Genomic DNA, 18,585 nt, shown 5'->3' on the forward strand with positions numbered 1-18,585 from the left:
GCACTGGCAGGTGGGTTCTTTATCACCAGTGCCACCTGCGATGCCAGGGTGCTTTTCCCTAATCCTCCACTAAACACAGCTAAAAACCCTGGTCACTGTATAAAAATACAACCCTAAGAAGGCTCTGAGAAGTAGACAGAAGAGGAAGGATGGCAGGGGAATCCCAAAAGGCAGAGCGCCAAAGCAGTGAGTGCCCTAAGTTTTGTTTCAGCCTCGTCCATCCCAGACTGGTAGCTAGAGGCGTTGGCAGTCCAACACCACCAATGGACACAAACACACACAAAAAGCCCCAAGAGAAGCCCGCTCTCTTTACCCAAGGGACAAAGAGGGACAACCAAGTAAGCCAAGAAGTAACTGCTCTAGTCTAGCCAAATATCACAGAAGAAACGCTGCCCTTATTCTGCCTCCCTCACTATGAAGGGCGGAATGAATGAGATGCCTCAACCCAAGTAGAGTCAAATCCCCGCTAAGCTTTAACATGCAGCAGTATGAAGGGAGCTCGTGAAGATCAGGCTGAGTGAAAGACAATGTACAAAACAGCACTGCTGCGTGATTCTGTTAATATTTATAGTAAGGTCAAAAAGGGGAAAAACCCTACTGTGCTAGAAGTCAGGACAGTGGCCGAGTGCAGCAGGCACCGCAGTGGTGGAAGGCATGGTGAGGTGAGGTGGTTCCATGGAGCTGGGGAACCAGGAAGCTTCTCTTCCAGGATGCGGGTGGGAGTGAAGTAACTCTCTAGCCTCTGTATAGTATGCTCTTAATCTTTACATTGCCCATTTTACCTGAAAAAGTCTGAGAAGTTAAAAAAAAAAGCATGGGGTTGTATTCCTACAAGAAATGTTAGCCTTGGAAAACCAAGAAAGCATGAATGGGCAGGGAAGAAAGGCTTCAATTATGCCATTTAAGAAAGACTAAGGACTTAGGGAGAGATATTATCTTAATGGATGAGATGTATGATACCTAGGGGACTTCCCATCACTGCCGACAGTAACTGCAGCCATGAAATTAGAAGATGATTGCTTCCTGGAAGGAAAGCTATGCAACCTAGACAGACTATTAACAAGCGAAGACATCACTATGCCAACAAAGGCCTATACAGTCAAGGCTATGGTCTTTCCAGTAGTCATGCGTGGATGTGAGAGCTGGACCATAAAGAAGGCTGAGCACCAAAGAATTGATGCTTTTCAACTGCAGTGCTGGAGAAGACACTTGAGAGTCCCTTGGACAGCAAGGAGATCAAACCAATCAATCCTACAAGAAATCAACTCTGAATTGGAAGGACTGGTGCTGAGGCTAAAGCTCCAGTACTTTGGCTACCTGATGTGAAGAGCCAACTCACTGGAAAAGACCATGATTCTGGGAAAGACTGAAGGCGGCAGAAGAGGGCAACAGAGGATGAGATGGTCGGATGGTATCACCAATTCAATGGACATGAACTTGGCAAACTCCAAGAAATGGAGAGGGACAGGGAGGTCTGGCGTGCTGCAGTCCATGGGGTTGCAAAGAGTCAGACGTGACTTGGTGACTGAACAACAACAACAGTGACAGCTAGATGCCTTCTGACTCAGCTGTACAGGATCTGCCTGTCAACGCAAGAGACGTGGGTTCAATCTCTGGTCCGAGAAGATTCCCTGGAGAAGGAAATGGCAACCACTCCAGTATTCTTGCCTGGGAAATCCCATGGAGAGAGGAAACTGGTGGGCTACCGTCCATGGGGTTGCAAAAGAACAGGCACAACTTACTGACTAAACAACATGATTATCAAGAGTCATACCTGAGCCCACCAAGCCACAGTCCAAGAGTACTGTATGCAGAGAAAAGGGATGTTCTGGTCCCTCAATAGGAAAACTTGGACAAGACACTTCTCTTCTCAGAACCTAGGGAATTATCTGTTAACATCTGACCTTCCAATAAATGAGCTTCCCAGGTGGTGCCAGTGGTAAAGAACCTGCCTGCCAATGCAGGAAACCCAAGAGACCCAGGTTTGATCCCTAGGTGGGGAAGATCCCCTGGAGGAGGACATGAAAACCCACTCCAGTACTCTTGCCTGGAGAGTCCCATGGACAGAGGAGCCTGGCAGGCCACAGTCCATGGGGTCATAAAGAAACAGACATGACTGAAGCGACTTAGCATGCACACAGCATTCCAATTACCAAGATGATTTATTGAGAGGTGATAGACAAAAAATCATTGTAAATTATAAACTACTATAAAACATAAGGTGATATTAGTAGAAGTATTGTTTTTACTATTGTGAAATAATGAAGGGTGATCACTATCATCCTATATAATCTATAATGCCTCTCCTGTCAAATTTCCCACCTCTTCTGAAATACATTAAAACAACACACAAGTGAGAATCACAGTTTTAATTCTGGCTATTACCAGAGAACTGTATATATTCAGATTAAATATTAAATGACAAAAAATGAGAAATTTTAAAAATAAAATCTATCTTTCTCTAATTACTGTCTCAGAATATTAAGTGCTTCATATATGCTAAGCACCATACTGTGGACATCACATATGCCACCTTATTAAACCCACATAGCAGTCAGGCAGCAGACACATAATACACTTACTCCACAGATGAGAAACTGATAAAGAACTGCAGCTCTCATCACTGCTCTACCCTGAAAGGTTCTACTTGCAACCAACTCTAAAAAATACGCCAGTTACCTTAAACCAACAACACCTCTAGTTGAGTGCTCAGTTTTATTCATATGACAAGCTTCAAATCCCCCATTATTAGAGGAAAAGGTAATGCTGACCTATTATTGTTTGAGATAAAACACATTAGCATGGTAAGTGATAGAGAGTTATTTGGGTTTGTTTTTTTTTAAAGACAAGTCAATAAAAAAAGATAAGTCAATAATTTGTATACATGGAGAAATAATTTTTATCATGTGAAGATATTCAACTACATTAACAAATTAAGTCTGGAAACAAAACAAAAGTTAAGACTGTAAAACACAGAAGACATCACCTTAAAAATCTGTAGTATTAACAAAACCAGCGAACACTTACTGGGTGCTTACTATGGACTAGGCACTGTACAAAATGCTTTCATTAGGTAATAAACTCATCAATCCTCATAACAGTCCTACGGGGGTTATCCCTGTTGTTTCAAGTTCAGAGACAAGTAAACTGAGGCACTGAGACTTAAGTAACCTCTACGAGATTATACAGCTAGAAAATGGGAGAACTGGGACTCCAAGTCTTAATCCAAAGTACATACTCTAAACTTCTGTACATATAGAAATAGCTCATGTAGCTCAATAATATATATATATATAAAAAGACCCAATCAGAAAATGGGTGGAGATCTACACAGACATTTCTCCAAAGAGGACATACCGATGGCCAAGAGATGCATGAAAAGATGCTCAATGTCAGTGATCATTAGAGAAACGCAAAACTACACTGAGGTATCAACTCACACCCATCAGAACAGCCATCATCAAAAAACTCTACAAAGAATAAATGCTGGAGAGGGTGTGGAGAAAAAGGAATCCTCCTACACTGTCGGTGGGAATGTAAACTGGCGCCGTCAGTATGAACAGTACGTAAATTCCTTTAAAAAGTAAGAACAGAGCTACCACATGATCCAGCAATCCCACTTCTGGGCACATATCCAAAGAAAACCACAATTCAGAAAGATACATGCAGGGACTTCCCTGGCAGTCCAGTGGTTACAACTCCACCTTTCAGTGCATGGCGGGCACAGACTCCACTCCTGGTCAGAGAGCTAAGATCCCACATGCTTTGTGGTCAAAAAACCAAAACATAAAAACAGAAGCAATACTCTAACAAATTCAAGGAGAGACTCAAAAAATTAAAAAAAAAAAAATAATAAAGATACATGTAGGCCCAATCAATATTCACTGCAGCACTATAATAGCCAAAACATGGAAACAATCTCAATGTCTGTGGACAGAGGAAAGGATAAAGAGGATATGATACATGTGTGTGCGCGTGTGTGCGTGCTTAGTCTCTCAGTCGTGTCTGACTCTTTGCAACCCCGTGAACTGTACCCACTAGGCTCCTCTGTCCATGGGAATTCTCCAGGCAAGAATACTGGAGTGGGTTGCCATGCCCTCTCCAAACCAGGGATTGAACTCAGGTCTCCCGCCACTGAAATAATGCCATTTGCAGTGACACAGATGTCATACTGAGTAAGTCAGACAGAGAAAGGCAACTATCATATGATATCACTTACATGTGGAATCTTAAAAAAAAAAAAAAAAGATACAAATGAACTCACAAAACAGAAACAGAGACACAGGTATAGAAAACAAACTTATGCTGTACCACAGGGGAAAACAGGAGGATAAATTGCAAGACTGGGATTGACATAAACACACTTCTATATATAAAAGAGATAACTAATAAGGCCTCCTGTACAGGACAGGGAACTCTACTCTATACTCTGTAATGACCTATATGGGAATATAATCTAAAAAAGAGTGGATATATGGATATGTATTAATATAGCTGACTCACTCTGCTGTACAGCAGAAACTAATACAACATCGTAAATCAACCACACTCCAAAAACAATTTTTAAAAAACCTTTACACACATGGCAGAATCTTAAAGGTTTTAGAGATTACAGAAAAGCCCATGCAACCAGAAGCCTAATATTCAAAAAGCACATATTGAATTCAAAACAAAATTGCTAAGTAGGAGAGTCTATGAACTGAAGAGGGGATAACACTACTACCAAAGAAAGAGAGGCCTCTTCGCATCTTCATCTAGTAAACTTTGCACAGAAAAAGAAATGGTTTAGAAAGGTAGGCTTCTGGGGCACCATGGTTGACTGAAACTTTCAAGAGCATGTGTTATAAAGAAGGCTAAGCTAATTCCCAGACGAAAATGTTGCAGGGTGACAGAGCAGAAATATTCAGTAAGGAAAAGAAGTCTGAGTAATGTGAATTCAAGCTTTTAAAATCTGAGAAAGATCACAGAAATTAATCTACCATTACATTTCTCTGGGACAGGACTATGACCTTACTGAAGGAGAAGGTTAGGTACATCTGTTCCTTCAAAGCATCTCCCTTTTTAGGGACATTTGTACTCTCTTTGTTAGCTTTTTTTCTTCATGATATAGTTTCTTTTCTCCAGGACTACTCTGAAGACTTCACCACCATCTCTGATTGTATGTCCCTTTGGGTCTCTGATGCTCATGAATCTTAACTCCATATTCCCACTGGAGGATGAAACCTAAAGCAAAATCAGGCCCAAGGGAATTCTGTGTGGTGAAGGGAGCATAAAAACATCCCTAACATGGACTATAGCACAACCTTTAAAAATTGAGAAGGCACCATATGTTCATTTTATTTTATTTTATTTGGTTTTTTTTTTTTAAACTTTACATAATTGTATTAGTTTTGCCAAATATCAAAATGAATCCGCCACAGGTATACATGTGTTCCCCATCCTAAACCCTCCTCCCTCCTCCCTCCCCATACCATCCCTCTGGGTCGTCCCAGTGCACTAGCCCTAAGCATCCAGTATCGTGTATCGAACCTGGACTGGCAACTCGTTTCTTACATGATATTTTACATGTTTCAATGTCATTCTCCCAAATCTTCCCACCCTCTCCCTCTCCCACAGAGTCCATAAGACTGTTCTATACATCAGTGTCTCTTTTGCTGTCTCGTACACCGGGTTATTGTTACCATCTTTCTAAATTCCATATATATGCGTTAGTATACTGTATTTATGTTTTTCCTTCTGGCTTACTTCACTCTGTATAATAGGCTCCAGTTTCATCCACCTCATTAGAACTGATTCAAATGTATTCTTTTTAATGGCTGAGTAATACTCCATTGTGTACATGCACCACTGCTTTCTTATCCATTCATCTGCTGATGGACAACTAGGTTGCTTCCATGTACTGGCTATTATAAACAGTGCTGCGATGAACACTGGGGTACACGTGTCTCTTTCCCTTCTGGTTTCCTCAGTGTGTATGCCCAGCAGTGGGATTGCTGGATCATAAGGCAGTTCTATTTCCAGTTTTTTAAGGAATCTCCACACTGTTCTCCATAGTGGCTGTACTAGTTTGCATTCCCACCAACAGTGTAAGAGGGTTCCCTTTTCTCCACACCCTCTCCAGCATTTATTGCTTGTAGACTTTTGGATCGCAGCCATTCTGACTGGTGTGAAATGGTACCTCATAGTGGTTTTGATTTGCATTTCTCTGATAATGAGTGATGTTGAGCATCTTTTCATGTGTTTGTTAGCCATCTGTATGTCTTTGGAGAAATGTCTATTTAGTTCTTTGGCCCATTTTTTGATTGGGTCGTTTATTTTTCTGGAGTTGAGCTGTAGGAGTTGCTTGTATATTTTTGAGATTAGTTGTTTGTCGGTTGCTTCATTTGCTATTATTTTCTCCCATTCTGAAGGCTGTCTTTTCACCTTGCTAATAGTTTCCTTTGATGTGCAGAAGCTTTTAAGGTTAAGCTTTTAGGTCCCATTTGTTTATTTTTGCTTTTATTTCCAATATTCTGGGAGGTGGGTCATAGAGGATCCTGCTGTGATGTATGTCAGAGAGTGTTTTGCCTATGTTCTCCTCTAGGAGTTTTATAGTTTCTGGTCTTACGTTTAGATCTTTAATCCATTTTGAGTTTATTTTTGTGTATGGTGTTAGAAAGTGTTCTAGTTTCATTATTTTACAAGTGGTTGACCAGATTTCCCAGCACCACTTGTTAAAGAGATTGTCTTTAATCCATTGTATATTCTTGCCTCCTTTGTCAAAGATAAGGGACCACATTAACAAATTGAAAAATAAAAACCATATGATTATCTCAATAGATGCAGAGAAAGCCTTTGACAAAATTCAACATCCATTTATGATAAAAACTCTCCAGAAAGCAGGAATAGAAGGAACATACCTCAACATAATAAAAGCTATATATGACAAACCCACAGCACACATTATCCTCAATGGGGAAAAATGGAAAGCATTTCCTCTAAAGTCAGGAACAAGACAAGGGTGCCCACTTTCACCATTACTATTCAACATAGTTTTGGAAGTTTTGGCCACAGCAATCAGAGCAGAAAAAGAAATAAAAGGAATCCAAATTGGAAAACAAGAAGTAAAACTCTCACTATTTGCAGATGACATGATCCTCTACATAGAAAACCCTAAAGATTCCACCAGAAAATTACTAGAAATAATCAATGACTATAGTAAAGTTGCAGGATATAAAATCAACACACAGAAATCCCTTGCATTCCTATACACTAATAATGAGAAAACAGAAAGAGAAATTAAGGAAACAATTCCATTCACCATTGCAATGGAAAGCATAAAATACTTAGGAATATATCTACCTAAAGAAACTAGACCTATATATAGAAAACTATAAAACACTGGTGAAAGAAATCAAAGAGGACACTAATAGATGGAGAAATATACCATGTTCATGGATTGGAAGAATCAATATAGTGAAAATGAGTATACTACCCAAAGCAATTTATAGAATCAACGCAATCCCTATCAAGCTACCAACAGTATTCTTCACAGAGCTAGAACAAATAATTTCACAATTTGTATGGAAATACAAAAAACCTCGAATAGCCAAAGCGATCCATATGTTCATTTTAAAAACAGAAAAAGAATTTGATGGCTCAAGTTTAAATGATGATTCTGTGTTTACATGCAATGTGACTTGACCAAATTGTTTCTCTGAATCTCAGTTTCTCCATCTATAAAATAATATCACAATGATATCGATAAAATTATGAGTTACTGTATGGAAAACTCCTAGCACAGCATCCTTCAAAGTACTGGCACTCAAATTGTGTCCCCTTCTCCTCGGGTTAATTTCTATCAGCAATACTGATTTGGTTGCTGAAGGAATACCTACCATGGGAATTTTTTTTTATCTTATTAATATCTTCAAGTGGCACATTGGTAAAGAATCCACCTGTCAATGTAGCAGATGCAAGAGACATGGGTTTGATCCCTGGGTTGGGAAGATCCCCTGGAGAAGGAAATGGCAACCCACTCTGGTATTCTTGCCTGGGAACTTCCATGGACAGAGGAGCCTGGGGGGCTACAGTCCATATAGGGTTGCAAAGTCACGACTGAGTGCATACAGCACAGCACAGAGTTAACAAATGTTTTCTGAGTACTCACTACATAGTAAACATTGTGCTAAAGTCTATAAACATGCACTGTGGATTACCAATTATATGACAAGCACTATGCTTAATTTACAGAGAATGAAAGATAAGCACAACAGAATCTACTCTTTAGGCTTTATAGCAAATAAGCTCTAGCGTTAAAAAATATACTTATATTGATGTACTCTGGTTGTGGCTTTGCTGTTAAATAAATGGCTCAGTGCCAAGTCAGGAAAGGACAGCACAAAAGATCTTACTTCCATGAGCACTAAGTGATTGGTAGTGGCTAATTTAAAATCAGTACAATGCAAACTTTTGAAATCCAGACTGATACTATCAGTAAAGAGTACATGACCAGTTGGGTTTTGTCTGCTGCTAGCAAAAGCTGGGAAATAGACATAAGTGCCATACAGCTACCATTTCCAAAGGAAAAAGAACTCTAAAACTTAGACTCTTCAAGGAAAAAACCCTGTCCTTACCTGTTACCCTGTAAAACTCATGGGCTGGCAGGTCCCACATATTAACAAAATTAAGACACTCAGTCATATTAACAATAGGTACCCAAACTGGCATAATTTATATATGCCAGTCCCCAACATATGACATTATGTAACTTCTCCTCAATTCATGTTTTATTTTTTAACCAATTCATAACAAAATACAAAGAAATGGTACCTTTCATTTAAACACTGTTCAATGAAATTTTTCATTCCAAAGTGAAGCTCAAACAGGAAAAATAAAATCTCAATAATTTAATACTTTTACATTCATACTTTTTTCTTTTTTTAGCATTTTCTCCCTAGGTAAATTTTAATGATGACCAGATGCACCAAACTAAAGATACGTATGTGGCCTCATGTCTTAAAAAACATACATCTGCCAGAAAGATGGCTGTTCACATGTCTTTGCCCCAGTCACCTACACAGTATTTACAACCATACAGCATTCGTTTAGGCACCCACTGTCTTCCAAATAGCCACGATATAACCTGCTTATAATAATTCACAGGACATAAATTTGGAATGAGAATAAGAAGTACATGCTGAAGGTATCTCTCGGTGACACAAAGAAACTTCATCACCTCTCTGTCCTGTGGGTTTTTTTTTTTTTTTTTAGAATATAAAATATTTACACATTTCCTCTTTTCTAACAAGGAAAGAGAGTTTTCCTTTTCACAACTTGAAGATCCAAAAGGTTCAATCAAAGCCAAATGATAGAGCAAATAAAAGCAGCCAAAAAGCAGCCAGATGCATATTTTAGCATTTGGGACAAAATCAGTTTCAATTTCTACAATTAATTGATCCCCAACTTCTTTTATTCGATTTTCTTAATATTACAGCATTCCTCTCAGATTTGAATAAAATGTAAGCGGTAATGGATGTTTCCAGAAGCCAAATTTTCACACTTTATACCACCCCGTGTATATTACATCTAGTCACTAAAGATCACCAGCAGTCTTAAGGGCCCTCAGAAGACCACAATGAGCTAAACAATCAAGAGGACAGACAGATTTATCAAAAATAGAAAACGCACACAGTACACAAGCCATAAAAAGTGCAAAGATTCAAAAAAGATCAGCCCTGGGATTTCTTTGGAAGGAATGATGTGAAAGCTGAAACTCCAGTACTTTGGCCACCTCGTGGGAAGAGCTGACTCATTGGAAAAGACTCTGACGCTGGGAGGGATTGGGGGCAAGAGGAGAAGGGGACGACAGAGGATGAGATGGCTGGATGGCATCACTGACTCGATGGACGTGAGTCTGAGTGAACTCCGGGAGTTGGTGATGGACAGGGAGGCCTGGCGTGCTGCGATTCATGGGGTCACAGAGTCGGACACGACTGAGCAACTGAACTGAACTGAACTGAATCCTGTTATCTTAAAACGTACATTACGAGGGTGGCCTTCCCCTGTAGCTCAGTCAGTAAACAGTGTGACTGCAATACAGGAGACCTGGGTTCAATCCCTGGGTTGGGAAGATACCCCTCAAAAAGGAAATGGCAACCCACTCTGGTATTCTTGCCTGGAGAATCCCATGGGCAGAGAAGCCTGGCAGGCTACAGTCTATAGGGTCACTAAAGTAGGACATGACTGAGCAACTAAACTTTCTATTGTTAAGTTCTAATCCTGTTACCTTAAAATGTAAATTGTGGGAATGGGTCTGGTAAAATTTTTACAACTTTGAGACATCCTTTTGATTTACTGTGATAACTAATTTAAAAAGTATATAATTCCATTGCTAACACTAGCAAGGCAGGCACTCTCCGTCCCCCTTCTGATGTGTCAGAAGCTTTCTCTAACCCTTTTCATACTTTTAATAAAACTGCTACACAAAAGCTCTTCAGTGATCAAGACTGGTCCCTGGTCCTAAAGCTAAATCTTCTTCTTCAAAGATCAAGAATCCAACATCATTTACCGTAAGCTATCAATACTGAGAGTTCTCTTATGTATTTGATATCAAATGCTTTAGAATTAAATAAATAAATACTGGAGAACCCCAGAACAATTGCATCTCAGCGTAGAGCCTAAAGAGAACCTGGGTAAATACAGAAAAGGGAATTGGCTACCTATGGCCAATACCACAGCAGCTACACGCTTACATGGGGGAGAGAGTCTACATAAGTTGTTAAGTCCAATATGTCAAAAATAATATCTAATTAAATTCAGATCTGAATGAGAAATGTATAAATAGTTATTTAGGAAAAAAATTTTTCAAATGTTCCTGCCTTTTTATTTTTTAGCACGGAGAAAACTTCAAACAATGGTTCAAGTGAATTAACACTGAGTTAAGTAAACTCTTCTTAAAGAATCAGTAAAAATGTATACCTGTGGCGGATTCATTTTGATATTTGGCAAAACTAATACAATTATGTAAAGTTTAAAAATAAAATAATTTTAAATATATATATATATTTCCAGTAACAGTCTTTTAAGCAATAGCTTTAACCTGAACTCTTCCCAGAAAATTTGCCTGGGAAAAGATACACTGTTCCATGGTTTTGTATCACTTGAAGCCTCCTGAGCATGGCAAGCTTCTGACTGGTCCTGATGCTTGCTCTATACACACTGTTCATCTACCTAGAGGATAATCTGTAAAATTTTAAAGAGGTAATCTGGGAACTGATCATTTATTAACTAATTTATCAACTGATATAAATTTATGCCTGATATAAAATTATGCCTATTTAAAAATGCAATTTTTAAAACAAGGGTTTCTAAAATTCAGTTTAATCATAGATTCTTTGCTCTATTTGCTCGCTACTTCAAAAGTAGAAAGAGCACTATAAAAGAAGCAACCTGCCTGCTGAACTTGCATATTTACAGTATATATAATTGACAAAGCTAGTGGAGGTGATGGAATTCCAGTCAAGCTATTTCAAATCCTAAAAGATGATGCTGTGAAAGTACTGCACTCAATAAGCCAGCAACTTTGGAAAACTCAGCAGTGGCCACAGGACTGGAAAAGATCAGTTTTCACTACAATCCCAAAGAAAGGCAATGTCAAAGAATGTTGAAACTACAACAGAACTGTACTCATCTCACATGCTAGCAAAGAAATGCTCAAAATTCTCCAAGCCAGGCTTCAACAGTACGTGAACCGTGAACTTCCAGATGTTCCAGCTGGATTTAGAAAAGGCACAGGAACCAGAGATCAAATAGCCAACACCCATCGACTGGATCATAAAAAATGCAAGAGAATTCCAGAAAAATATCTACTTTTGCTTCACTGACTACCCCAAGCCTTTTACTGTGTGGCTCACAACAAACTGAAAAATTCTTAAAGAGGTGGGAATACCAGATCACAATACCTGCCTCTTGAGAAATCTGTATGCAGATCAAGAAGCAACATTTAGAACAGGACATGGAACAATGAACTGGTTCCAAACTGGGAAAGGAGTACATCAAGGTTGTAAATTGTCACCCTGTTTATTTAACTTATATGCAGAGTACATCAATGTAAAATGCAGGGCTGGATAAAGCACAAGCTGGAAGTAAGACTGCTGGGAGAAATATCAATAATATCAGATATGCAAATACCACCCTTATGGCAGAAAGCAAAGAGGAACTAAAGAGCCTCTTGATGAAAGTGAAGGAGGAGAGTGAAAACACTGGCTTAAAACTCAACATTCAAAAAACTAAGATCATGGCCTCTGGTCCCATCACTTCATGGCAGATAGATGGGTAAACAATGGAAACAGTGACATACTTTATTTTGGGGGGCTCCAAAATCATTGCAGATGGTGACTGTAACCATGAAATTGAATGACACTTGCTCCTTGGAAGAAAAGCTATGACTTACCTAGACAGCATATTAAAAAGCAGAGACATTACTTTGCTGAAAAAGGTCTGTCTAGTTAAGGCTATGGTTTTTCCAGTAGTCATGTATGGATGTGAGAGTTGGACCATAAAGAAAGCTGAGCGCCAAGAAACTGATGCTTTTGAATTGTAGTGCTGGAGAAGGCTCTTGAGAGTCCTTGGACTGCAAGGAGATCAAACCAGTCAATCCTAAAGGAAAGCAGTCCTGAATATTCAAAGGAAGGACTGATTCTGAAACTAAAACTCCAAAACTTTGGCCACCTGATGAGAAGAATTGACTCATTGAAAAATAAATACCCTGATGCTGGGAAAGATTGAAGGCAGGAGGAGAAGGGGATGACAGAGGATGAGATGGTTGGATGGCATCACTGACTCAACGGGAGTCTGATGAGCAAGCTCTGGGAGCAAGTGATGGGACGGAGAAGCCTGACATGCTGTAGTCCATGGGGTCGCAAAGAGTTGCACATGACTGGGCAACTGAACTGAACTGATAATTGACAAAATCATAAGAACTTAATTACTGTGGTAAAATTTACAATTAACAGTTCAAGAATTTAATATCAATTTTAATTATTTTAGGATATCCTAATTCACAAAAATAAAAAGTGCATTTACATTAACAGATGAATATAAATTCTACAATGAAAAATATCAAAATATTTTGTCCCATGAGAAAATTAACTATCCCAAGGCAGTAATAAATTTTAAAATACTTAATGTTAAATGCCGTTACACCTTAATTTTATCAGAGAAAACAGGAGAAACTATCACTAGGTGTTTTGAAATATTTTTAAATTGATAGTAGTAGTATTAATAGTAACAACACTATATTTGTGAATGTATGGAATTATACACACTCAGGTATCCCAGAAATATTCCCCATCCTGCAAAAGTTAAGGCCCACACAAAACCACTGATATAAAACACATCACACTGATAACAATCTATCTACTAGTAGTTAATCATATCTACTTTAATGTCCCTTAAATATAATTCCGAAGGAAAAATCTGAACACAGGTGATTAACATCAAAAAAAGTTAAAAAGGCAGGAAATAAAGAGCATATTTAAACAATAAAATACTAGGGACTAGAATAATTACATATGTGGTCTCTAGTGAAAAAATGTTATAACATTAAGTAGAAAGAAGGTAAAGTTCACACTACAACTAAATGACTATCTACAGATAAACCACAAAGTCATGTAAACAGTGGAAAGCTGTCTTTTTTGGCATTGTTTATTTCTTACTGCAAAGTAAAAACAGCCTTTTTGGGTTTTTGGAGAATGCGTCCTTAAATTCATGTGGGTTGTCTTTGTGACTGTTTTTCACTGTAAAATTGATTAACTACAATACTCTCCTGTCAGGAGCCAACATCATTAAAATAGGGATTATGATGTTTTCACTTGAGGGATCAAAATATGAAGTCATTTTAATAAGGAACAATCATGATACGGCCTAGATGAGCATCTGATATCAATTCCACCATTGCCTTCATTTCTGATACCTTCTTTCCTGAACTCCATATCCTTCTGTTGGACATCTATTCTTGTATAAATAAATATCCCCTTTTAAAATAGGTACCAGATACAAAGGTAAGAAATGTATGAGCAAAGAAGAGACTATAAACAACCATCTGGCCTTACTCCCTTGAGAGCAGGATCCAGGCAGGATCACCATTACCAGTACTACTGAGTATAGCAGATATCCTATTATAATACATTATATCATGAAGTTATCTGCACTGCTCTACGAGTGGTTGTATATAAGTCTTCTCTATTAATAGCAATATACTATGTGCTACAACTGAAGAAAACCTTTACTAAAAGAATATGAAAAAATAAAAACTTTATTCATAAATTGCAAACTTAGATGGGTTTTTCAGCAGGATTATTCTTGAGTCACACAAGCTAATCAGTAAAATCTGTGATAGTGAAATTATTAAAAGCAAGAAAAACTTATCAGAATCCAAAGAAAGTGAGTTGAGAGGGAAGCAAAATTTTCAATGTACTTTAAAGCTTTCCAGTATCTTTTTCATTAACCTACCAGAAAATATGGTCTACCAAATTACTTCCAAAGAGCAGCAGCAAGTTGTTGGATAGAACAGACGACCTGGTTTGGTTATTTCATATAAAAGGTATACTATCAAGAATTATCACAAAGTAGCCATTGAACAATCATCGACAGGAAGACAGTGGAACCTCCCCCACAAAAGAAAGACACCCCACATCCAAGAACAAAGGAGAAGCCACAACCAAACAGTACGAGGGGCACAATTATAATAAAATCGAATTTGATACCCACCGAGTGAGCAACTCACAAACTGGAGAATAACAAAGAAGTTTTTACACTGTTGTGAAGGTTCTAGGCCCCAAGATCAGGCTCCACACCCTGGGAATACGGCCAAGGGACTGGGAATCCTATGGAATCTGACTTTGAAGGTGAGCAGGATTGATTACAAAGCTTCCATAGGATGGGAAGGAGCAGAGAATCTTGGAGGACACAAACAAAATCCTGTGCACACCAGGACCCAGGGGAAAGGAGCAGCGACCCCACAGGAGACTGAGGCAGAACTACCTGTGAGTGTTTGAGGGTCTCCTACAAAAGCGCGGGTTGGCAGTGGTCTGCCACAGAGTGAGGGGCACTAGTAGCAGCCATCCTGGGAGATGCATCCTGGCTTACGTCCTCTTGGATGTCACCTACAGCCCTACTATAGAAGCCTACAGACTTTAGGACTAGGTTGCCTCAAGCCAAACAACAAACAGAGAGGGAGCTCCCATCAGGAAGCTTCCACAAGCCTCTTATCTTCAACTACCAGAAGGCAGTCAGAAAGAATAAGAACTACAATCCCATCAGCCTCCAAAATTAATACCACAATCACAGAAAGATACCCAAAATGGAAAGAAACAGAGTTATGTCCCAGATGAAAGAACAACAGAGTTCAGTAACAGTATCAGACCAGTTGCTCTGTCCTGTCTGAATCTTTGCAACCCCACGGAATACAGCAACCAGGCTTCCCTGTACATCACCAACCTCTGGAACTTTTCTCAAACTCATGTCCAGCCAGTCGACAATGCAATCCAACCACCTCATCTCCATCGTCCCCTTCTCCAACTGCCTTCAATCCTTCCCAGCATAAGGATCTTTTCCAATGAGTCAGTTTCTTCGCATCAGGTGGCCAAAGTATTGGAGTTTCAGCTTCAGCATCAGTCCTTCAAAGGATATTCATGACTGATTTCCTTCAGGATGGCTGGCTGGATCGCCTTGCGGTACAAAGGACTCTCAAGAGTCTCTCCAACACCACAGTTCAAAAGCATCAATTCATCAGCACTCAACTTTCCTTATGGTCCAACTCTCACATCCATACGTGACTACTGGAAAAATGACAGCTCTGACTAGATGGACCATTATCGGCAAAGTAATGTCTCTGATTTTTAATATGCTGTCTAGATAAGTCAGAGCTTTCCTTCCAAGGAGCAAGCATCATTCAATTTCATGGTTGGAGTCACCATCAGCAGTGATTTTTGGTTCAGTTCAATTGCTCAGTCATGTCCAACTCTTTGCGACCCCATGAATCACAGCATGCCAGGCCTCCCTATCCATCACCAACTCCTAGAGTCTACCCAAACCTATGTTCATCGACTCGGTGATGCCATCCAACCATCTCATCCTCTGCCATCCCCTTCTCCTCCTGCCCTCAATCTTTCCCAGCATCACGATCTTTTCAAATGAGTCCGATCGTCACATCAAGTGGCCAAAGTATTGGAGTTTCAGCTTCAACATCAATCCTTCCAATGAACACCCAGGACTGATCTCCTTTAGGATGGACTGGTTGGATCTCTTTGCAGTCCAAGGGACTCTCAAGAGTCTTCTCCAACACCACAGTTCAGAAGCATCAATTCTTCGGTGCTCAGCTTTCTTTATAGTCCAACTTTCACATCCACATACAACTATTTGAAAAACCATAGCCTTGACTAGACGGACCTTTGTTGGCAAAGTAATGTCTCTGCTTTTTAAAATGCTGTCTAGGCTGGTCATAACCTTCCTTCCAAGGAGTAAGCGTCTTTTAATTTCATGGCTGCAGTCACCATCTGCAGCATCTTGGAGCCCAGAAAAATAAAGTCAGCCACTATTTCCACTGTTTCCCCATCTATTTCCCATAAAGTGATGGGACCAGATGCCATGACCTTACTTTTCTGAATGTTGAGCTTTAAGCCAACTTTTTCACTCTCCTCTTTCACTTTCAAGAGGCTCTTTAGTTCTTCTTCATTTTCTGCCATAAGGGTGGTATCATCTGCATATCTGAGGTTATTGATATTTCTCCCAGCAATCTTGATTCCAGCTTGTGCTTCCTCCAGCCCAGCGTTTCTCATGATGTACTCTGCATAGAAGTTAAGTAAGCAGGGTGAAAATATACAGCCTTGACGTACTCCTTTTCCTATTTGGAACCAGTCTGTTCTTCCATGTCCAATTCTAACTGTTACTTACTGACTTGCATACAGGTTTCTCAAGAGGCAGGTCAGGTGGTCTGGTATTCTCATCTCTTTCAGAATTTTCCACAGTTTATTGTGATCCACACAGTCAAAGGCTTCGGCCTAGTCAATGAACCAGAAATAGATGTTTTTCTGGAACTCTTGCGTTTTCAATCATCCAGCAGATGTTGGCAATTTGATCTCTGGTTCCTCTGCCTTTTCTAAAACCAGCTTGAACATCTGGAAGTTCACAGTTCATATACTGCTGAAGCCTGGCTTGCAGAATTTTAAGCATTACTTTACTAGCATGTGAAATGAGTGCAACTGTGTGGTAGTTTGAGTATTCTTTGGCATTGTCTTTCTTTGGGACTAGAATGAAAACTGACCTTTTCCAGTCCTGTGGCCACTGCTGACTTTTCCAAATTTGCTGGGACATTGAGTGCAGCACTTTCACAGCATCATCTTTCAGGATTTGAAACAGCTCAACTGGAATTCCATCACCTCCACTAGCTTTGTCCATAGTGATGCTTCCTAAGGCACACTTGACTTCACATTCCAGGATGTCTGGCTCTAGCTGAGTGATCACACCACCGTGATTATCTGGGTCGTGAAGATCTTTTTTGTACAGGTCTTCTGTGTATTCTTGCCACCTCTTCTTAACATCTTCTACTTCTGATAGGTCCCTACCATTTCTGTCTTTTATCGAGCCCATCTTTGTATGAAATATTCTCTTGGTATCTCTAATTTTCCTGAAGAGATCTCTAGTCTTTCCCATTCTATTGTTTTCCTCTATTTCTTTGCACTGATCGCTAAGGAAGGCTTTCTTATCTCTCCTTGCTATTCTTTGGAACTCTGCATTCAGATGGGTATATCTTTCCTTTTCTCCTTTGCTTTTCGCTTCCCTTCTTTTCACAGTTATTTGTAAGGCCTCCTCAGACAGCCATTTTGCTTTTTTTGCATTTCTTTTTCTTGGGGATGGTCTTGATTCCTGTCTCTTGTACAATGTCACATACCTCCATCCATAGTTCATCAGGCACTCTATCAGATCTAGTCCCTTAAATCTATCTCTCACTTTCACTGTATAGTCATAAGGGATTTGATTTAGGTCATACCTGAATGGTCTAGTGGTTTTCTCCACTTTCTTCAATTTCAGTCTGAATTTAGCAATAAAGAGCTCATGATCTGAGCCACAGTCAGCTCCCAGTCTTGTTTTTGCTGACTGTATAGAGCTCCTCCATCTTTGGCAGCAAAGAATAAAATCAATCTGATTTTGGTGTCGACCATCTGGTGATTTCCATGTGTAGAGTCTTCTCTTGTGTTGCTGGAAGAGGGTGTTTGCTATGACCAGTGCGTTCTCTTGGCAGAACTCTATTAGCCTTTGCCCTGCTTCATTCTGTACTCGAAGGCCTAATTTGCCTGTTATTCCAGGGGTTTCTTGACTTCCTACTTTTGCCTTCCAGTCCCCTATAATGAAAAGGACATCTTTTGGGGGTGTTAGTTCTAGAAGGTCTTCTAGGTCTTCAAAGAACTGTTCAACTTCAGCTTCTTCATTATCACTGGTCAGAGCATAGACTTGGATTACCTAGATGGTGAATGGTTTGCCTTGAAATGAACAAAGATCATTCTGTCGTTTTTGAGATTGCATCCAAGTACTGCACTTTGGACT

The 18,585-nt window shown here is 39.5% G+C and overlaps 1 protein-coding gene across 10 annotated transcripts in view; it reads right to left on the bottom strand.

The window, feature by feature from the left end:
* Nucleotides 1-18,585, bottom strand: part of TUSC3 (tumor suppressor candidate 3) — a 217,881-nt gene that overhangs the window by 130,266 nt on the left and 69,030 nt on the right.

Source organism: Bos taurus, chromosome 27 (genome assembly GCF_002263795.3).
Source record: "Bos taurus isolate L1 Dominette 01449 registration number 42190680 breed Hereford chromosome 27, ARS-UCD2.0, whole genome shotgun sequence".
Classification (NCBI taxonomy): domain Eukaryota; kingdom Metazoa; phylum Chordata; class Mammalia; order Artiodactyla; family Bovidae; genus Bos; species Bos taurus.